This window comes from Solanum pennellii, chromosome 7, assembly GCF_001406875.1.
Source record: "Solanum pennellii chromosome 7, SPENNV200".
Classification (NCBI taxonomy): Eukaryota; Viridiplantae; Streptophyta; class Magnoliopsida; order Solanales; family Solanaceae; genus Solanum; species Solanum pennellii.
Window position 1 is genome coordinate 17,762,682 of NC_028643.1, and position 23,980 is coordinate 17,786,661.

The window sequence follows — 23,980 nt, forward strand, 5'->3', positions numbered from 1 at the left end:
TGTGTTAATTCTTTAGAATACCTTTGTTAATTATCCATTAATATTAAGAAGGGGGCGTGACCAGTAGCTTAGGAAGTTTGTTTTAGTTATTGAATGTGCTAAGTATGACCGGAAACCATAATCGGATTATTAGTGGTGTTGTGTTAGTGTTTGGGCTGTTTTGATTAAAGCAAACTGCGGGAAATTTTGTTTTGACGTCATGTATATGTTAATGTGATTATGGGTATATACTCCAAAGGATGGATACGATAAGGTAGATGTGTTGCGAATTATAAAACGAGTTATCGCTCGGTGTGTCGTTGCTTCGGTGCTATGGTTGCCGAGACGGAACTGTTTTGGGGAGGGGGCTGTTTAATATGATTCGTTGGGTTATATGTGTTATTGGTATTGCTGTGGATAATTTGGGTTGTTGTCGAATTGGGACGAAGTAAGGAAAATAAGGGAAGTGCTGCCGGATTTTCGTTAGATTATTAGCTAGCTTACAAAATAGTAAAGCGCGACGTTTATCTAATTGCGGCACGATTGTTNTTGATTGAGGCACGATTGTTTCTTGTTATAGATTAATAGCTTGAGCAGTAAATATTGGACGTGCGGCTCGACTATACGGTATGTAACGCTGTCCCTTCTTTCTTTGTTTGGCATGACTTTTAAAAATAAGCGAATAACGGACAGGTTTGATACTTACCTCTAGAGCGTCTAGGTGACGTATATTCTTGCTTCCACAATTATTCCTCCATATGTCGGCTATGTCTAAGACTATGATGATTTCTCATATCTATGGTAGTTCTTCTTAGAGTCATTGAGATTTTACGTTCCATATCGTATTAAAGGTTCATAATTTTGATAAAACGTTAATCTTTGGTAATACTCCTTGCTGGTTCACGTTGATTGTTCTATTGAGTTATAAGAAATGATTTTAATTGCATATGGTTGCTCATAATATTCTGCTCGTGCATAGAGTCATTTATCATTTCACCGAGTCCCGGGCCGGGTAATGTTCGTGCGGAGTTTCTTGCATATGTCACCGAGTCCCTCACTAGAGGGCCGGGTATGTATATTATATATATGATTGGTGATGAGGATGGTTATGATGATGATGATGACGGAGATGACGTGATGATTATTTTGCCGAGCCCCTTACTAGGGAAGCTGGGCACCTTAAATGTTAAATATATGCATGATTTTCACTTAAAAGGGTATATGTGTAGCGATATTTTGTTTCGACTTGCCATATTGGTATCCTGTCATCTTTACCTTATGCTTTACATACTCAGTACATTGTCCGTACTAACCCCCTTTCCTCGGGGGGCTGCGTTTCATGCCCGCAGGTGTAGACGCACAGTTCGGTGATCCTCCCGCCTAGGATATCTACTCTGCTGATTGGGAGAGCTCCACTGTTCCGGAGCCCAGTCGTTTTGGTACATAACTTTTTGTGTAGTCTTTTGCTTGTCTATGGGTATGGCGGGGCCCTGTCCCGTCGAGTTTCACTACTATACTCTTAGAGGTCTGTAGACATTATGTGGGTTGCATATATATGTTTTGGATAATGGTCTGGACATGGTTTGTTTGGGATGTCCGCTTGTACAGGGGCAGCCTTGTCGGCTGCGTACATCATTGTGTATTGTGTAGTGGCAGCCTTGTCGGCTTACGCATGCTATTATGCTTTGGATAGTGGCGGCCTTGTCGGCTCGCGTATGTTGTTACGGTTGAATGGTTATGACTCCTTATGAGACAGGTCCTCTTTATATATATATGACGTTGGGGTTGGCTTGATTTGATTATATTCCATATTGTCTTAGTTTCAGTTGGTTATACTTAGCAGGTTTGTATGTGGGTGTCCAAAACGGGCACTAGTCACGGCCCATCGGGTTGGGTCGTGACAAGAACAACTCTCAAATGACTTGCAAATTTTTCCACATTCTTAGAGTAAATGAGGATATTATTAATAAAGACGATAACGAACAACTCCAAGTACTATTTAAACACTCTTTTCATCATATTCATGAAACCTATATGAGAATTGGTTAGTCCAATTGACATAACTATAAATTCATAATGACCATACCGAGTTCTGAAGGCTATTTTTGGGAAGTCACTATCTCCGACTCTGAGGTAATGATAACCCGATCTGAGGTCTATCTTTGAGAAATTACTAGCACCTTGAAGTTGGTCAAACAAGTCATCAATCCTGAGGATGGGATATATATTCTTGATTGTGACCTTGTTCAATTGTCAATAGTCAATGCATATTATAAGACAAAAATATTTCATCTTTATGAAAAACACTGGTGCACCCCATGGTGAAATACCAAATCTGATGAAACCTTTATCTAGAAGGTCTTTCAACTGTTCTTTCATTTCCTTAAGCTCTACTAGTCCGTTCTGTAAGGGGGAATTGAAATAGGATGGGTATGTGGAAGGAAATCAATTTCAATGTCAATTTCCCTTTTGTGAGTGACTTTGGGAAGATCTTTTGGAAACACTTCTGCAAACTCATTTAGTTTAGTTGTATTGTGACAACTTAGTAGGAACAGAGGGAGTACTTTCTTATCGTCCCTATCTTTTCAAACAAGAAAGTGTTGGGTTTTTTTTGTCGGAACATGCTAAAAAGAAAAGTATGGCACATAAAAGGGACGGGAAAATATTATTATCAAATGAAAAAAAAAAGTTTTGTTGCTAGGACTTGAACCCGGGTCTCTCGGGTGAGAGCTGAGTATCCTAACCAACTAGACTACAACAAATTTGTGATAATATAGTCCATGTATGCTAATTTATAAGCAATTCAATTAAATTTAAAAAAAACAAGGGAAAAGGGTTTGATATACCCCTCAACTTTGCCATTTGAAGCTGATTTACCCCTCATTATGAAAGTGGCTGATATATGCCCTTACCGTTATACAAACTGCTCACATATTCCTGCAGTTACAAAATGAGCTCACATATACCCTTCATTTAACTGAAGTTAAAAATTAATTTAAAATTTATTTTTTTTACTTTTAATTTTTTAAAAAATTTATTTAGGGATATATATGATTCTTCTATCAAAGTTCAAGGTATATTGTAATTTTTTTCATTCATAAATTATTTTTTAACTTCTTTTAGTATATTTATTTGAATTTCTTATTCTTATTTTTTTTTCTTTCATTCTTTAGTTTAAAGGCAAAAAATTTAAAATAGTTTTTTTTATTTATATTGTAATTTGATTTTTGTATTCGAAGAAAATAATTTGGTCATCTACAATAAGTGTTACAAGAATATTAGTGAAACATAAATAAATTTGATTATCAAAATAATAATTCTAAATTAGTCATTGAAATAAAAAAATCAAAAAAAGTTATGTTTGACAAGGACTTAATTTACTCATATGTGATTATATTTTTTAGAAAAATTAAAAATAATAAAAAATTATATTAAAATTAATTTTTTTTTCATTTCTGTTAGAGGAAAAGGGTATATGTGATCCATTTGTTTATAAGTAGGGGTATATATGAGTCACTTTCATAACAAGGGGTATATCAGCTCTAAATGCAAAGTTGAGGGGTATATCAGACCCTTTTCCCAAAGCAATTAAGGATTTTAGACACGTTGCTTAGTATAGAAAACCTTCGGTGCATCTGATTATATATAGTTTAAGTCTATCAAAATTCGGAAATAATCTTTTTATGTTACAAATCGGAAGAACATTGTAAATACAATGTAACTTTTTTAAGTGATCTCATCTCCCCTTCACCAAAGCCAAGGTTAATCGATGGAATTTTACTTACCACGTTTGACACGACCGATGAAAATATGTATATATATGATTTGGCAAATTCACTTATATAAAAAGTTTATCATATCTTTCTTTCTATACATATACGTAGGATTATCTTCTTTTCACATTTATTTCACTTATGATCATTTTTTTCCACCTTAACCACAAAATAAGACTCCATCCTTACCTGTAAAATTACACTGAATAATGTTATACATATCTAGTACCACGATAATATCTTTGTTTAGGTTCAAGACTACAATTTTAATGTACAAGTTATATGCGTCGATAGCGAACTTTTTATACATTATTGATCAGATTAAATTAGTTTTATATGTGGTAGCTAGTAAGATGATTTACTTACAAAACTACAAATCTCATTTTCTGTTGAGTATTATAGCTTGTGATTAACTAATTGATTCCAATGATATACAAGGCTTATTTATGCATAAAAAATATTATTAAGGCACACGTTGTGATTTTATTAGAAACAAAACTTAGATCAACGTTAAGAAAAAGAGAGAAAATTGTAAGTACTTCTCCTAATTAACTTTCATCAATAATTAATATTAAAATACAAAAATTAATACGAAATGATTCGTAATTCAGACCTAACGTGTCATATTGTAACTATACATTGACAACATGAATGTATTTAATATTTTAATAATTTCATACATACATATATACACAAATTTCAAGGATATATATTCATGCTCACACATCATCTTATTATTATTATTATTATTATTATTATTATTATTATTTGCCATTTTCAATCCTTGACATAATCAAATATGTACACCTCCCAAGAACATAAATCATAGAGTAGAATCAAAATTGGGGATCAAATATATATGGAAACATAAAAAGCTCTGCTATTTCACCATATTAGATAAGAAGCTTCTTTTAAATATTATATTTATTAAAATAATACATTACACACTATAATACGATATATAACAACCATACACATCCAAACAATGTGTAATTAATATTTCTTTGAATGAAATGAAACCAATTGACATCTCATTTGGATGGACAATCATAAGTACAAAGGCAACTCTTATATAGGGAACTACTATAATGCATGCAAATCCCATTCCAGGGTGTGTTTGACTACTAAAGTATGATTCACATAACTTATGGCAACATCTTTCATTGCATATTGAGTCACATGGACCAAGTTCTACCATACATCTCTTAACTAATTCTGCCTTCTCATCCATAGGACTCAAGTTGCTATTTCCTTTGACACCTACAAAAGATGAAAATTGATATAAATAGTCGACAGATATTTATATTAATATATAAAAGAGTTATTTTCATTTTATTTGTAATAAGATTATAGTAGATGGATATGATTTCTTCACGCTCAATCAAAAGGTTTTATATTTGAATTCTGAATAATCAGTGATAGAGTCATGATTTTTCATCAAAAAGATTTGAAATATAATACATAAAAGCTGAGAGAATTCAAATTCGATTATAGAATATAACACATTTCCATTCATATTTATAGTGGTTGAAATTATTTTTCCCTTTTTCGATTATAGAATTTTTATTCCTAATCTGGTTTTTTATTAAAATAATTTACTTATCCAAGTAAAAAAAATAGGCACAATGAATCAAAGATCTGTTTATTTTTAGATGTTTTTTTTTTAAAATAGCGTTTCAAAGAAGTATTTTCGAAAAAAAATTGTGGTTAACTTGATCATTTGAAAAGTATTTTTAACAATATACTTTAACTAATTTTCTTAAAACATAACTTATTCAATCAAACAAAATAGGTATAATGAATCAACAACCTGTTTATTTTTAGATATTTTTCATAAAAAAATAACTTTTCATAAAATTGTTATTGGAAAGAAAAAATAATTTGCGGTTGACTTAATCATTTGAAAAGTATTTTTAATAATCATATAGTGTTTAACTAATTAACTTTAAAAAGTTTTTAGAGGCAAATTATGAAAAAAAAGATAAATATTAATGCACTTTTAATATTAAACTTATTTTATTGAGAACAATTATTTTAAATATCTATTTAAGTCTTTCTTTAATTATTTTTTTTATCAAATTAAAATATGCATATTAAAATTTTCAATCAATAATAACATAAATAGATAAGAAAATAATTAAATATTGATATGACATATGATTATCAAGCAAAATAAACTTAAAAATTATTCGACAAATTAAATCATTACATACGAAAAAATCACCACAAAAAATATATAAGAAATATATTGGTAAAACTATATATGTGGTTAGGATATTTTGGTCTTGAGAAAATAATAGTTTATTTTTTTCTTAAGTAAGAATTGTTTTTGTTTCTATTTAAAAATAATTTTACTTATTAACCAGGAGCCTTGATAATTCAAAAAAAATATTTGTTTCTCAAAATAAATATTTTTAACCTCTCAATAACAATGTAAAGCGACTCTTAATAATAAGATATCATTTGACTAATCATTTTTTAGTCTCTAATTTTAACTGAGTAAATATTAGTATAGGTGCTTTCTGTTAAATGATAAATAAGATTAAATTGTTTTTTCATAGTATTAGAAGCATATCACGTTTGACAAAATCATGTTTTATATTTTTATTGTTTTCTCACTTTCCTTAGATTAGAGAATATAAATGTTCCAAATAGATAGTCATGGTTTTCCATAGGAATTTATCTATAGAATGTTGTAAATTTGAGGCAAAATTATTTTATTTTTTTGTAACTTTATAGATATAACACAAAGTTAAGTAACATTAATTTTACAAAAAAAATTATGACATTATAGACTTTATTAAACGAGATAAGTTCATTACAATACATCTCTTTATAGCATAGTATCGATAACATAGTTTTTCGAGAATTTCTTATAGTCAACTAATCCGTGCCAATGGAGGCAATTAAGTGGAGTTCTAATATATAAATCTTAAATATTCATACAGAATATAATCAAGGTACAAATAAATTTACACGATATTATTCAGGATTTAAAATTGACAAAACATACCATAAAGAGATTCATATGAAATTGTCCAGAACCATGTATAACATTGATAAAATGATATATAAATGTTGTATTATGGAAAAAAATAATATTGTAATAATTTTAATATATGAAGCATACTTTAGATGTTTAAAATTAATTAATTGCGAGGAGGATAAGGTGGACATTTATGTCTACATGTTTCATAATTATCATAACAATTATAAGTTGTAAAACAACACCAATCTCCTGCTTTTAGCGGGCTCTTCAAACACCATCCAGGAGCCATAAGTATCCCATCTTCATTAATTACTTCTTCACCTACATAAAAATATAAGATAATAATTTTAAAAAATGATTATTAAGATGAGATATTTAAAAAAACAAGAAGTCAACCTAATTAAATCTGAATTAATTTTAATTTTATCTATTATTAAAGAGTATGACAGGATGCACAAGAATCATTCATTCTCAGTAAGATATTTCAGGTTCGAGCTTTAGGTTATCAACGATAAAAACAATGATTTTAAAAAAAAAAAAAATGAATGTATAAAGAAGCATATTAGAAAACTCTACACCTACTATATATAATAATAATTTTGATCTTGTATATATAGTGTAAGTAGCCTAAATTGATTCGTGCCTGGATTTGAAAAAAAAAAAACAATAGGCAATAATTTCACCCTCTAGTGGGACTCTTACATGACGTAGTTCATAGATCTGAATTTTATCAAACTTCGACTAAAAAATCACATGAAAAAAAAAATTATCTTGTGAAGAAGAGAAAGATAAAGTAAAATGAAGAATAAATATTTTTGAATCATACTTACATTCGTAAGAAGGAAGATCATAAAAACAAACAAAGTGAAGAAAATCAAGTGCATAGTGATAACCATTATTTTCTCAAAGTAATTTTGAGTTTTTAGTGAAATTTACTTTGGACTGGTTGAATATAGAAAATCCTATTGATATTTATAGTGGAAAATCATTTTTCACCTCTGAAATAAAGTTTAATTTTTTTTTCTTAAAATGATTATTTTAAGTATAATTAGATTTTCACACCATGACTATATTGTTTGTTTAAAAAAATATATTGACTTTGACTAAATCTTTATACAATCTCTATTTATAATATTATGTTTGTCTGTATATGGTATATTTAGAATAAGTTATGTGTATGTGACTGGTGAATTATCTCATTAATTGTAATTGAATATTTATAAATATTCAACACTATAAATTTTAAGTGATGTTGATTAAATTAACTTAAAATTTATAATTTAAAACAATATATATATATATATATATATATATATATATATATATATTTGTGGTAATAAATTATTTATCTAAAATAAATTATCTAAATGTATTTGTCCGGTAGTAAATTATCTCATTCAATGTACTACATATATTATCTACATTGTAAATTCACAATAATGTTAATTAAAATAATTATAATTAATAGATTATCGTTCTTTTTTGGTGGTTTGGTATATCGAGGCCTAAAACTATGAAATTACTTATCAAAAAACTCCAAATGAAATAATTGCTCATTTTACTTAACCCACTATCTTAGACTAATATCAATATTGAACACTGAATAAAAATTGAAACGAAAATTTTATTTTTATCTTGTAAGGTAAAAGGCAAACATAAAGTAGATAAAATAAAGAATAAATATTTAAAATCATATACTTTAATTGATATATCTCCCCCTTTTTAGAAATGACAGATTAGAGGACGAACACAGCATAAGCAGATTGTACAAAAGGTTTTCTGAATTGTACAACAAACTTAGTTTTTCCTATTTTTTTCTGCTAACACGTGTATTGTCCTCTAGCAAACCACGTACCACTTCATATTGCAAACAGACTATCTTACAGATTTCTATCTTCCTTCTCTTTTCAACATTGGCTTTGTTCTTCACTCTTCTCATAGTTTCTCTATCATTTGTTTTGGTAATTTATCTCCTCTTTCTCCATTTTACTTTTTCTATGAAAATTAATTTTTCTATTTGGAATCTCAAATTTCACCTCTTCTTCCTTGATTGTTCGGCCTTCTAATTGTGTGCTATTTTTGCTGATGTATCTCTTCCCTAATTTTTTGTTGTTTTAGTGCAGTTTCTTTGATTTTAATCATTATGACAACTTTTAAATTGTCTCTTATTAGATTTTATACGTACTTATTAACAATTTTTTTCTAATTTATTCATGCATGTCTGGATTCTATCTCAAAGTCTCTTTTATAGTACTTTTTCGTTTGTGCTGTTAAAATCTATGTAACTAGATGTGCCTCTGCTTATTTTTTTTTTAATTCTAACAAGTATTCTGTAGTTGCAACAACTAATTCAATTTAAGTGACACACTTAAGGTGTTTGATAGTATGCCTAAACTAACTAAATTTTTTTTCTACAGATTTTCTACTATGTATTCATTTGTACGTGAATGATCCAAAAGGTTGGTGCTTTGTTTCTACTAGATGTCTGTTGTTTATATATATTTTATTTATTTATCCCAAGAAATGGTTTGTCCTTTGTTTGCATCTATTTCAATTGCAAGTTGTTGCTATTAGTTAAACTTTGTGTTAGCGAAAAAATTTAGATATAATGTACAGTTTTTTCAGCACTCTATTAAACTATAAATATTATTTTTATCAAGATAAAATATTTCTCGAAGTAAGAATGTCAACATATAAGGGCAATACATAGATTTTAAAAGACCAAGGACATCGACTAGATGATAGAGTTATGTACTACTTTTACCTTTTTTTGGTTAAAGGTAAAGCATGATGAAGAAACTTCTTAGAGGACTAAATGAAGGATGGATTGAAGTACTCCATCATATCTATTTGATCTCTCTTAACTTTGATGGTTGAATAGGTGTATAATGTGATTTCAAGAATCTTCTTTCTCAAATTCGTAGTAGGATTCATGTATGTTGTCTTGAAATGGATGTTGTGAGTCGTATATTAGTACACAAAGGTGATGGTTAGCCCTTAACTCTAAAATGTTAACTCTATTTGTCTTTTCTAGACATATGGTTGCTTACATTCATTTTGTTCCTTCATGCTTCAATGACAATTAACATAGACATTTGCACTTCCTTTTGCTCCTGTATTTCTTTTATCATTAGTGTTGAACTACAACTCTTCATTTGATAAGATATTCATTTGGTTATAGAAGGTTCAAGCTCAAACTTAGTAAAATGTGTAGTACATGTTTCATGTCGAACATGGTCTTTTTTATGGTCTTACCAACAAGTGAATGAATACCTCAATTTGGGATTATAGGAAGTCAAAATGTACAGTTGATTTCTTTTCCTAATCAACCGAAATAAGTATTTGAAGGGAAACTATTACAAGCTGTTGTTGAAACATGGCTATTGTGCCGACACTTTTAGTTTCACGACAACTTTCTCAATGGCGAAATCAGGCCTCAACTTAATATTTGACATGTTTCCATTAAAGATGTCAATCTGATCCTTATTTGAGCTATCCTGAAGATTGAACATCATTGCATATTTCTCAACAAAAGTTGTCTACATCTATGTTAAATTTTAATTATTTTGAGTTTCGGTACTGTTTGAAAAATTAGAGTTTCATCTCTGCAGCTGCAAATTTGAATAAGTTTGTCCTAGGAAAGAGGCAAAAGTTATACTGAAAGAAGTTGAAGGCAAAAGCTTCTAATTTTTGTATAAAGCAGACTGCTCGGAGGGAATGGCTATATTGATTCTTTTCATCATGACCACGAGGATCACGTAGAACAACCTGTTTTGGTAAGCCTACAAATCCAGACCCAGATCATCGTTAGTTTTATTGCTTTCTGAATCATAGTAGTTTCAAGCTTAATGAGCTTGATTTTTTGATAAAGTAGAAATCCTCCTTGTTCATTTTCCATTACTGGGAGTTTCTGATCTGAGAATCTGCTATCTTTTATAATACTGGTGTGAGGATTACTTTTGTAGTTTTTCATTGATCGGTTTTTGTTACTATCTGTTATTTCTTCTACTTTGATCATAGTGTTATATTGCTGTAGATACTGTTCAACATGCCTTGTTATGCTTTCACATAAATTACTTCTTTTATCGGATTGCTTTGATTTATTTTTCCTTGAACCGACTGTCTATCAGAGAGGGACTCGAATTTGTGGGACTACATTATCTTCTTGTTGTTGTATGTTTGTTTCATGAATTGTTTTAGGATTTTCACAATACTGGTTGGTAGATATATATCTTCTCCTTATTTAGAAATGAGAGTTAAAAAGGACAAACACTATATCTTCTAATTGTACTAAAGGTAGTACAGATTGTACAGTAAATTTTGCTCTTTTTCATTGATGAACAAATATTTGTCTCATTTTGCTTGACTTTGTGTACAACTTTTGCACTATTTTCTTACAATTCTCTATAGATTTTTGCTAAGCTTGGTCTATTTTCTCAACTCTTTTTTTGTAGATCTCAACTCTTCAATGGTGAATCTATGTGTTGCTAAGTTTCTTCTCTTTGTGTAGAAACTAAATCTCTCTGCCTCAAGATTTTTGTTTGTTTAGGATGCCTTATCGATGTTTTCTCAAGATTTAAGGTAAATTTACATGTTTCTCAATTTGGCTAATATGACCTATTTTCTCTTCAAGGTCAAATCTCTGATTTTAATATTCAAAGGGCTATTTCGGGTCCTTGTACTTTTTGTACTATGCTTCAATACAAAAATACAAGAGTAGACAAATTATGGTTTGTTTCACATTAAACATGTTAGCACACAATAAAGTTTTGACGTTTCTAGCTCATATTTCGAAAAGTAAAAGGCTGAAGAACAATGTTTCTTTTCTCTGTATGTAGTATGCAACTCATAAAATATATTTAGTGAATGATTTCCTCGGAGAAAATATGTTTTTTGATGTTCTTTCAAAGATGTTTGCTCATAAAATGCTCCCTTTCTTTATTTGTGAAGAGAAAACATTTTGATACTTCTTAACAATGTCTAGCTTGCACCTACTATGATGTCAATGTAAGCGACATAATATGAGATGTGCAAAGGAGCATATGTTAGCCCCTGCATATTACTATATACTATTAAATTAGTAATAATAGTAGGATAAATATTGTGTTTTTAGCAACATTTAGGGCTGTTCTTTGAAGGAGTACTCTTTTTCCCTTTCTTTTTTACTTTGTGTGGAAGACAATTTTATTTAAGTGTTAGACTAAACCATAGCCCATATAGAAAGAGTAGTTACACTATTATGGGTAGTCATAACATTAAGATTCTAAGGTTGCAAAAGTATCTTATATATATGGTACTAATTTAGGAGAAATTAATTCATCATTATTTGCTTGTACTTTTGATATAAGATACTAATTTAGGAGAAACTAATTCATCATTATTTGCTTGTAGTTTTGATAGTGCATCTTCTGGAGAAGTTGACATGATAGTAATTTAATATTTTAAATGTCATATTTCAATTCAAGATTTCAAGTTTAAAATTTGATTTTCTCGTTCATTTTATGTTTATCCAGTAGCTTAGATTTTAATTGCTTAGTTTTAACTAACCTTGAATGCTTAACATTGCAGGACCGTAACATGGGAATTTTCCTTCATTGCTTAGCTTTGATCATCAAGGGTGGTCACTTATACATCTCTAAATCTCTACCTGAGAATTTAACAAAGATATCTTACCTGTCAAGATTTTGATACAATGAGAGCTTTCATGAAGAAAGTGTGATCAATCTTGAGGCCTGCTTTGTGACCGAATTGTCAGTACTGAGCATCACATCATTTATAGTCATTCTTTGTTCTTTTACACTTGATTGGACTTTTATGTTTATCTTCTAGATCTTTACATCCTTCTCTTTCCCTTTTTTCTTTTAATTCCTTTTTGTTGGGTTTAGGTTCAGGAACATCAAGACGATAGCTGAGTGTCTTGCTGATGAACTCATCAATGCTGCCAAGGGTTCTTCAAATAGCTATGCTATTAAGAAGAAGAACGAGATTGAAAGGGTTGCCAAGGCTAATCATTAAGAGATTGATGTTGGAGCAACTTTCTCGAGAGACTTTTTGGTTATGTTATTTTTTCATTTATGTTTTCATGTAGGCATTATAGCATCTGCTACTCTTTATGGATTTAGTTTCTTGGAGGATTTATGTTTGGTATTGTTATAAATGTTAAACTTTGAAGTTCTTTTTTTCGGGTTCTCAGTAGAATTTTGTTAACTCACATGGTATGGTTTGATTTTCTTTAGATGTTTTAAGTATGAAGATACTTCAACTCTATTTGTTAGCCCATTATGCAAATAGTCTTGTTTGACCCCCACCCCCCAAAAAAAAAAAAAAAAGGTCTAACTGCTGAGAATACTTTTGAGACAACAAGGTCGAGGTCAAGTTGTACCAAGGCTTTTCTTTTCTTTACAAGAAGCTATTTCTGCCTGTAACCTGTTGAGGTTGTAGAAGCCTTTGAACCTCCAAACGCAATTCATGTTTAATGCTCTAAGGTTTTTGTGAAAACCAAACTAATCTGACTTTCCCTATTATGCTTCTTGCTCCCTGTTAATAGGGGGAACTTTCACATATAGTCGCTCAAAAATAGTTTCATTATTTTTTATAGCTATAGTTTAATAATTAAAATTTGTAGTTACATGTTATAGAGAGAAGTGAGGCGTGTGAGAGAGGACAAAGAATGGAAGTGAGGTGAATTGTATATGTATATAAGTTAGATAATAGTATATTCTACATATGTATTTGTATATATAGCAAGAGAGATTGAGAGAGGAAGGAGAGAGGTGAGCGAGATTGGGAGCGGGAGGAGAGAGGCGAGTGACAGAGGGCAGAGAGATGAGTAGGTTAGATAATTGTATATTATATATATGCACTTATATATATGGCAAGCGAGATTGGTAGAGAGAGGAAAGAGGTGAACGAGAGAGGGCAAAGAGTGGGAGAGAGATGAATTATATATGTATTTTGGTTAGATAATTGTATATTATGCATATGTATTTGTATATTCTAGCGAATTATACATACACAAACGTCGCTAATTATACAAGGTCGAAGTCAGCCCACATAATTATTGTATAATATTAGTCATGTGTGGTAATTATAGNCGTGGTAATTATAGCAAGCTATGATTATGATGCGTAATTAAATTGTCTAAGTTTTCTTAATTGCACATTTTTCTCTGTTAATAAGAATGCAAAATGTTGGGCCCGTGCTTAACACGGGCATCACTATCTAGTATATTCATAAGAGAGAGATGACACAAAGAAGCAAAGTGAAGAAAATCAAAGTGCTTAGTAATGGCCATCATTTTCTCAAAGTTATTTTGAGTTTTTTGTGAAAATTATTTTGGCGTTATTGAATAGAACATGTTTTACATTGATATTTATAATGGTTGAAATCATTTTTCATTTTTTGGATTAAGATAGTTTTATATTAAATAACTTACATATTCAAGTAAATATATATAATAATATTTTTTTACAAATTCAATTTCAGGAAATCTTAATCAGATGATATTGTTGGACTTAATCTTTTCTCACAACCTTCATGGTATATTTGATTTTTCTCGCAAAATTCAAAGGTATATTTAATCATTCTCACATGATATTTTTTCTTTTTGACTTTTTTCAGTCATTAATATAAATGAATTTGTACCATCGTCCAAGAACATAATCATAGAGAAAAATAAATCAAAATGGAGGTATTGATACCGTTAATCCTAAACATATAACATGGAACAATATATTTCTTTCAAATACCGCATTCATCAAAACAATACAATACATAGTACTATACGATACATAACGAAACGATATGCAATAACCATGCACATCCAAACAATGTGTAATTAATAACTTTTTAAAAATCAATTAAGCCAAATGATGTCTCATTTTTTGACAATCATATGTACAAATGCAAGTTTGAGATTCTCCACCAAACATCTTGCATTGTGCCTCAGTCCTCAGGGTGTCCTTGACTATAGAATCTTGTGCATATCTCATGGCAATATGTTACATTCTCTCAACTAATTTTGTGATCTTCTCACCTATGATCTCCATAGGACCCAAGTTGTTATTTCCTTTGACACCTACAAAAGGGGCTAAAAATTGATATAAATAGTCGATAGATGTATAATATACATATAAAAAAGTTACTTTAATTTTGTTTATTATTAAATATTATAATGAGGTGGATAGGATCTCTTTAATTATTCTCAATCAAAGTTTACATATTTGAATTCTGAGTTGTCAGTAATAGAGTCCGAATTTTAACTTAAAAAGTTTCAAAATATAATACAAAGAACCCAAGAAGAATCAATATCGATGGAAATATAAAGTAAAAATGAAGAGTGATTTTTAAAAGTTATTATTGATATTGAACATTGAGTGAAAGCCTATGAAAACAAACTTGTAAAGTAAAAGGGTAAAAACGAAGAGTGATTTTCAAAAGTTATTAGTGATATTGAACATTGAGTGAAAGCCTATGGAAACAAACTTATAAAGTAAAACGGAAATATAAAGTAAAAAAATAATAATGATTTTTTAAATAGCTTTTTTATATGTTTATCAGTTGTTTCACGACATTACAATATAAAAGTATACAGTACAATACGATACGTTATAAAACGATACATAACAATTATGCACATTCAAACAAGGTGTAATTAATATTTCTTTAAAAGAAATGAAACCAATTGACATCTCTTTTGGATGGACAATAACAAGTACAAAGGCATCTCTTATAATCGGAACTACTATAATGCTTGCAAATTCCCACTCCAGGGTGAGTTTTACTACTAAAGAATAATTCACATAACTTATGGCAACAACTCTCATTGCATATTGAGTCACATTGACCAAGTTCTACCATACATTTCTTAACTAATTCTGTCTTTTCACCCATAGGACTCAAGTTGCTATTTCCTTTCACAGCTACAAAAGGGAAAAATTGGTATAAACAGTCGACAAATATATAACATATATGAATACAAAAAAGAGTTATTTTCATTTTATTTGTAATAAGATTATAATAGATGAATATGATCACTTCACGCTCAATCAAAAGTTTCATATTTGAATTCTGAGTTATCAATGATAGAGCCATGATTTTTCATCAAAGAAATTTGAAATATAATATATAAAAACTGAGAGGATTCAAAATCAACGGAAAATATTTTTTTTTTTACGTCGTTATTGATATCTAACATCGGGAAGAAAGAGAAATATAAAGTAAATATTAGTATACTTACGAATAAGATAAGATGACAAAAAGAAGTAGAGTGAAGGAAATCAATTGCTTAGTGATGAACAACATTTTCTCAAATAATTTTGTGTTCTTTTGGTTGAATAGACACATTTTCTATTGATATTTATAGTGAGTTGAAATCATTATTGCCTTTTGAAATTGAAGATCAATATAATTCTTACATTGATTTTTTCTAACATTAAATATTTATTACAAGTAAACATAATTAAATTTTGTTTCTTTAAAACATAATGACATCTGATAAATTTTAATTGCTAGTCAAAATCAGTATATTGCCTGTTACTCTCTAAAGATTACTCTTCCTTTCTCAAATTAATTACAATCCTGCATAGTAATTATTAGGATATGTGTCATTCTATCATACTTCTATTATATTATATTTATTATAAAAATACATTATATTGTGATTATTCATTTAAATATATTGTGTCTTAGATAAGCTTGCAATCAAACAACTCAAACAAACACAACCATGCAACGTAATCAAATAGACGGAAAAAATAGTATCATGCAACGTAATCAAATAGACGGAAAAAATAGTATCATGCAACGTAATCAAATAGACGGAAAAAATAGTATGAAATGAAAAAGAAGTTCCATTGCAGGGACTTAAACCCGGGTCTCTCGGGTAAGAGCCGAGTATCCTAACCAACTAGACTACAACGGATTTGACATATACTAATTTATAATTAATTGAATTTGATAAACAAAAGCAATCAAAGATTTTAGACATGTTGCTTAGTATAGGAAACCTTCACTGAATCTTATTATATATAATTCAAGTCTATTGAAATTTGAAAACAATCTTTTTATCTCATAGGTCGGAAGATAATATATACAACATAATTATTTAAAATAATTAACTTTAATATTTTAAATACAATATAACTTTTTAATTGATCTCATCTCCCCTTCATCAAATTCAAGGTTAATCGATAAAATTTTACTTATTAAATTTGAAATGATTAATGACAGTAAATATATATATCATATATGATATGGCCAATTCACTTATATAAAAAAGTTAATCATATCTTCCTTCTTATACAGATATGTAGGATTATTTTCTTTTCGTCATACTTACATTGATGAGTAGGTAAGAAGACAAAAATAAGTATAGTGAGGAAAATCAATTGCTTAGTGAGATGACCATTATTTTCTCAAGTAATTTTGTGTTTCTTTGTGAAAAATTATTTTGAAGTGGTTGAATAAAATATATTTTTCATAAATATTTATAGTGGTTAAAAATTGATATGGCGTATAATTTTGCCATTTTGGATAAAATCTCGTAAAAGATCATTAATTAAATTCATTAAGTGATGACCCCACCCTTTGTTATTAATTTAAAGGAGCAAGACAGGATTAATTAACTTTTTCCAATTTTGCCCTTTAGCATTGAATATTCTACCATTAAGAGGCACGTAAATAAATTAAAATTAAAGATTAGTAAGGGATATAATAGTCAAATTATACTTCTAATTAATTTTTTCTTAAGGATAGTATAAAACCTTACCTTACTACTAGAAAAAAGAAATAAAGTTTGCATATCTTAATTTCAGTTTCAATTTCAATTTGTTTCAAATATATTTTAATTATTTTCTCAATATTCTTTGACTTTTAGATTAGAGAATCTCTTTATAGTATACTATCAGCAATAGTTTTTCGAAATTTTGAGAACTATTACATACCATATCAAGAAAAAGAGATAAAATTATAACTATCAATGTCAAATTCTCATCGATTAATACTAAAATACGAAAAAATAGAGATTCATACGAAATAAAATATAACATTTCCCTAAATATTACTATTTGGCACATTGTAGTCAACATTAAAATTGTAATATTTTCCCAATATTTTCATATATGAAGCTTAATGTTTAACAAAACTCTTGATCGAGACAAAATGATTCCCACGATATAACATTGAGAATTTGGTAATTAATTAATACTAATTATGATTAGGAGGCCATTGGGGACAATTCTATTTGACTAACAAACTCATAGTAGAGAATTCTTAAATTTCGAATTCTGATTGTGTGCCTCGGAGTGCATTACTTAGCTCCAACACTAACATATCCTGTTGGTGTGACATTTTAATATTAATAAAAATATATATTACATGTCACATTATATATCATGTAATGTCTATTGATAGACATTACATTTGTGCCTCTTTACTCTCATCAATTGTGGAAGAAAATGGTCATTAGTTTTTAGTAACTTATGTAACCACCAACTCTTCATTTCATCCATTATTCTATATTTATGTCTTGTAACTTATGTAACATTGAGCCATTAATTTGGCAAATTTACACTATCCACTATCTCCTATTCATTGAAAGGAAGAATTCATCACCTATAAATAGTGTAGTCTTCATTTGTGTTGAGATAGGAGAAGAAACAAGAGAAATACAAGAAAATATAGAGTGAAAAAGATGAGTGGTTATATTGAGGTTAGTGTAGTGAAAGAGAGAGTTGAGACATAGAAAATATTCTAAGTCTTCAACTATATTCACTATACAAAAGAGAGTATTATATGTTGAAGGAAGGTGTTCTTTTGTGGAGCTTTGGACTCTTCAACTAATCCGGAGTTGCTTGAGTTATACACTGTTGTTGGGCTGTTGTATCCTGGAGGAGACAAGTCAAGTGTATTACTGCTGGATCAGTGTAGATTATGCCGCAATGGGCTTAAATCTCTTTAAAGAGAGCGAGATATCCGTGCCTCAGCCTAAAGATTGATTTCTTCATTTTATTTTCAATTATAATCTTGCAATTTTATTATATTGTAATTTTTCACTAACAATTTTAAGGATATTCATGTTTTGTTACAGTTTGAAAAAATGTGGATATCAAGATAGGGATGTCAACATCATTGTACTCAAACATCGCTCTCTTCAAGGGATGGAAGAGAAGAGGTGTATGGTAAAGTATTTTTCTACTTGCTCAAAAGTGGAGAAAAGGTAGAGAAAAAAAAATTACCTAGTATTTTCATGAATAAAGTGAATCTACTTTTCATGAAAAAAAATGATATTTGAATTCTTGAAATAGTGGGGTTTATGAAATGAGAAGAAAAAAATCATTGTGAAATTGTTATGTTTGCATCTTTGAAAAATGCTCTAAAAGAGTGTTACAAGAGCATATATATTAATTGCGGAATAAATCACATGTTATTATTTGGCTATAATGTGATGATTTTTAGGTCTAACATGAGAGTTTTAAATAAATTATGAAAACTATTTTGAGTAGTCATTTAACATAAAATTTTATGGTGAGATAAATTTCATTTTTGAAATGAAAAAAAATATACATATACCATAAAATATGTGATGAAGTTTTTCTCGTCAAGTCTCATAATATGGAAATAATTGTGAAATGCAATTTTGTTGGTTGTGTGAGTCTTGCAACTCCTTTTGATTCAATTGTGTAAGAAAATTGTGACAAATAAAAACAAATAGAGTTTGCTAGTCTAATAAAAATATGAGCTATGTATTTAACAACTTGACTTGATGTTGTGTTTGCAGTACAAGTACTTTGAAGGTACAAGCCAACTGGATGAGAGAAAAATTGGTGTTATTTGGTGGAATGAGAAAAGCAAATTATTTTTTGCTATCTCTCTTATGAAGGTTGAAGTAAAAAAAAAAAAAAACTTCAACTAGTGAAAAAATGAATTGAAACACTTTATTTTGAGAATTTTTGATTAAGTGTGAAAACACCAATATAATAGAAAATCGTTATTATAACGATAAATTTAGACTCTTGGGGAGAAAAACACAATATTGTGAAATCATATTGATCGTTGGTATACCATCAATGTTGATTGCGTAAAAACTTGTGATAATCTTGTAGATTCATGAAATAAGGCCTTAGAAAGATAAAGAGTCTGAAGCACATCGAGGGGGATGAAAATTGAAGCTCATAAATTCTGAGTCATATATGAGGAAACCCAACCTAGGCACTAGAGATCCTATAACAAGGTTCAATGGGAAGAACGAATCATATGATGGCTTGTTGTGAAATGCACTACTATTAATTTTATTCAATGATGTGAGTGCATTTATCCTATAATTATTTGTGGAGGTTGAGTCTTTAAACTCTTAAAGGAAGTCTATATCTCGTATGAGTGGGATGTCAAATTATAGGAGCATCCTTCACAGATTTCACCTATGCGAGTGTGAAAGTAGGTCGCTTTCTACGAGAATGGGCGTGTTCTCAAAAACACTCATGAAACCGGGATAGCACAAGGTCGTAACGTGCAGGCTATTAAAGCTTATGTCAATACCTTGATTATTGTGTGTATGCAACTATTTTTATTTCCCTTAAGCAGTCATAGTTCAAGTCTGAGACCACTACTGACTCTGGAGTAAAGGTTATTGTTTTACTAACTGAAGGTTCAATGCGGAGCATAATAGTCTACCTTCAACTAAGTTGTGAAAAACTCTTTTATCTTAATATTAAAATGAGTGGGGGATTGTTGGTGTGACATTTTAATATTAATAAAAATATATATTATATGTCACATTATATATCATGTAATGTCTATTGATAGACATTACATTTGTGCCTCTTTACTCTCATCAATTGTGGAAGAAAATGGTCATTGGTTTTTAATAACTTATGTAACCACCAACTCTTCTTTTCATCCATTATTCTATATTTATGTCTTGTAACTTATGTAACATTGAGCCATTCATTTGGCAAATTTACACTATCCACTATCTCCTATTCATTGCAAGGAAGAATTCATCACCTATAAATAGTGTAGTCTTCATTTGTGTTGAGATAGGAGAAGAAACAAGAGAAATACAAGAAAATATAGAGTGAAAAAGATGAGTGGTTATATTGAGGTTAGTGTAGTGAAAGAGAGAGTTGAGACATAGAAAATATTCTAAGTCTTCAACTATATTCACTATACAAAAGAGAGTATTATATGTTAAAGGAAGCTGTTCTTTTGTGGAGCTTTGGATTCTTCAACTAATCCGGAGTTGCTTGAGTTATACACTGTTGTTGGGCTGTTGTATCCTGGAGGAGAAAAGTCAAGAGTATTACTGCTGGATCGATGTAGATTATGCCGCAGTGGGCTTGAATCTCCTTAAAGAGAGCGAGACATCCATACCTCAGCCTAAAGATTTATTTCTTCATTTTATTTTCAATTATTATCTTGCAATTTTATTATATTGTAAGTTTTTTCACTAACTTTTCCCAACCAAAAAATCAAGAATTTGAGGCAAAACCATGAGGAGCAAAAGGTAATTCCTCTTGTTGAATGCTTCTCAAAGGTTCTTACTTCAATTAAAATCCTCTTCATGGTCTTTATCAAGAACACCCCCATACAAAAACATTCAATAATTGTTACAAAATAAAATGCATAATCCCAAATTACCCTACATAGCAAAATAATTGATGCATTCACAAAAATATAGCCACTATAAGCAACAATATCGAGAAGTGGCACTTCTCCACTTCCTAAAGAGTGTAATGTGGCTTCAAGTAAGAGGATTTTCAAGAGACAACAAAGTAATCCTGTTGTAAATTGCACACCTAATGCTTCTGGACTAAACCTATCATAAAGAGTTATACAGAGTTTAAGTTTTATATACTGATGACCGTGTCAAGCATATATACATTATTAAGTAAATTTTTAAAAATAACTACACATACAGTTATACGATAAGTTATACTAATTGGTCAATATGATATACTATCACAAATTCAACCGCGTTGACAATGTGAAATATATTTTATCGATATATAATTTCATCAATTGAACTGTCAGTATAGAGACAATATTTTAGAATGTTGATAAACATATATAGGGTAGTATATATGAACAGACGGTCACATGCTTTTTAAAGCTAAAAACGAAACTTAGCTTCTCATTAGCAGACCAACTGATTTATTAAAATTTAGTTTCCAAACCTAATAATAATCATATATAAAGATGGACATTCATTTTAATAAACTTACTTGGTGGTAATGCCCAAAAAATAGCCAGCAAGAACCAAATAAGTACCAAAAGCCATCATAGGGATATACAAATCAGGTGCATTTATATCATAAATTGGAGGTTTGAATAAAAATTCTCCTCTAGCCACCATATCTCCAGCTCTCATCCAATGTCCCTAAAAACATATTTTTATATTAAAAAAATCATTCATATATTGAATTAAATAAAAAGAGGATATTAAGTTATATAAACACACTATAACAAATAAAGAATTTTACTATAATAATATAATCGAAATTATATTTAGAAGCGATAATAAATTGATATTTATAATCAACACTCTATATAAATATCGCTAAAGGTTTTAACAATTCTGAATGTAATAACATTAATTAAATTATTGCAAAATATTATTCTAAAGAAAATTTTATTGCCACTAAATATCTCTTATATTATAGTGATGAAAAACAATTTTTTACATGTACTATCAATATTGTTTAACTAATAATAGTACGCTAGTAAATTGCAATATTTATAAAGTTATTAATTACTAATGTTTAGCATAGAAATTACATATAATTAAATTGTTTTTACATATAATTAACTAACATAATTGTGTAAATATTATTTATACTATCAAACTATATAATTTAAATTTTAAGTAAATGAATGAAAATACAAAATGTTGTGGACTTTACCTTGTGAAGAAATGGGAACAAAATCATCTTCAATTTATTTTTCACATAATTTTCATTCACTTGAAGATAGTACTGAGGATTGGAAATGTATCTTCCAATCTGTAAGTAGGAAAGAAACTAAAATTAGAAATAATTTGCAAGAATTTAAAATATTGTCAAATTTGCAGAAGGTCAAAAATTAAAATTAGTAATAATTTCAAAATACTTTCCAAAAAAATACATCAAAAAAGTATAGTGCAATCGAATCTATCTAGAATAATTTATCTCCTTAAAATGATATAAACTATAACAATCGAATTCAACTTTCATATTTTATTATTATACTCCTTATAATAACATATCACTAGAGCAATCAAAAATCCGCTAACAAATAACATCATTATAAATTAATTTCGACAGGTAGACCAAATGAACTATTAATTAATCAATATGGGTTATGGTGTAGTGGTGAGACTGTTTCACCCTTAATCAGAGTTGTTAGGTTAGAGCCCCAGATATAGAGAAAAGACTATTGGGAGTGTCACCTCCGAATAAGCCTTGCAATGCGCAACTCAAATTCAGTTGAAGCTCCAATATAGCTTTGAAAACCAAATGAAAAAAAAAACTATTAATAATAATATATTATGTTTGTTTCTTTCAAAAAAAAAAGAAAAAATAAACTTGCATTGCTTTGAACATACGCAGAACTTGAACCTAAATTTTTTTCTCCATAAGCACCAAGTTCACTTTTGATAAGATCAGTGCTAGCACCATATAATAACATATTCCCAAGTGATGTATCAATTTGTTTAGTACAAGTCTTCTTGTGATATTTTGATATTTCATACATTGTTGACCCCATTAATATTATACTACAAAAGTAAGAAAATATTAGTATAAATATGATTATTATTTAGAATTCAATAACTTTCATACCTTAACTAAGAGTTACTCACATTTCTTTTGATGATAGGTCAAAAGTGGACAGTATATGCTATAGATTAAATTTGTGACAAATATAATATGAGAATCAGTATGATGCGGGACAAATCTCAAACAGGACGTTGAGTCCCTAAGAGGGTGTATATGATGCTCATACAAAGGGTGGGAGGCTTCTAGGTTTGCAAGTTTTTGAAAATGAGATGCATGTGATCTCCCACTTCGAATTGGGGAAAGAAGTGAAAAACTTTATAAAGCTAAGCTTAAGTGATCACACGAAACACATATTTTCGAAAATCACAACATAATTGAATATTTGAAAATGTTATACACACACACACACACACACACACACACTTATATCTATCTATCTATCTATCTATCTATCTATCTATCTATCTATCTATCTATCTATCTATCTA

The 23,980-nt window shown here is 29.3% G+C and overlaps 1 long non-coding RNA gene, 2 other non-coding genes and 1 pseudogene across 3 annotated transcripts; 1 reads left to right on the forward strand and 3 right to left on the reverse strand.

The window, feature by feature from the left end:
* Window positions 1-2,668: 2,668 nt before the first annotated feature.
* On the reverse strand, window positions 2,669-2,741 carry TRNAE-CUC. Its single transcript has one exon. It is a non-coding gene; the product is annotated as a tRNA-Glu (tRNA).
* Window positions 2,742-10,364: 7,623 nt separating this feature from the next.
* On the forward strand, window positions 10,365-12,920 carry LOC114077957. Its single transcript, XR_003579340.1, has 4 exons — window positions 10,365-10,517; window positions 11,196-11,322; window positions 12,310-12,491; window positions 12,627-12,920. It is a non-coding gene; the product is annotated as an uncharacterized LOC114077957 (long non-coding RNA).
* A 3,670-nt stretch (window positions 12,921-16,590) lies between these two features.
* Window positions 16,591-16,663, reverse strand: TRNAK-CUU. The gene has a single exon. It is a non-coding gene; the product is annotated as a tRNA-Lys (tRNA).
* Window positions 16,664-20,969: 4,306 nt separating this feature from the next.
* Window positions 20,970-23,481, reverse strand: LOC107024884 (annotated as a pseudogene).
* Between the last annotated feature and the right edge of the window lie 499 nt (window positions 23,482-23,980).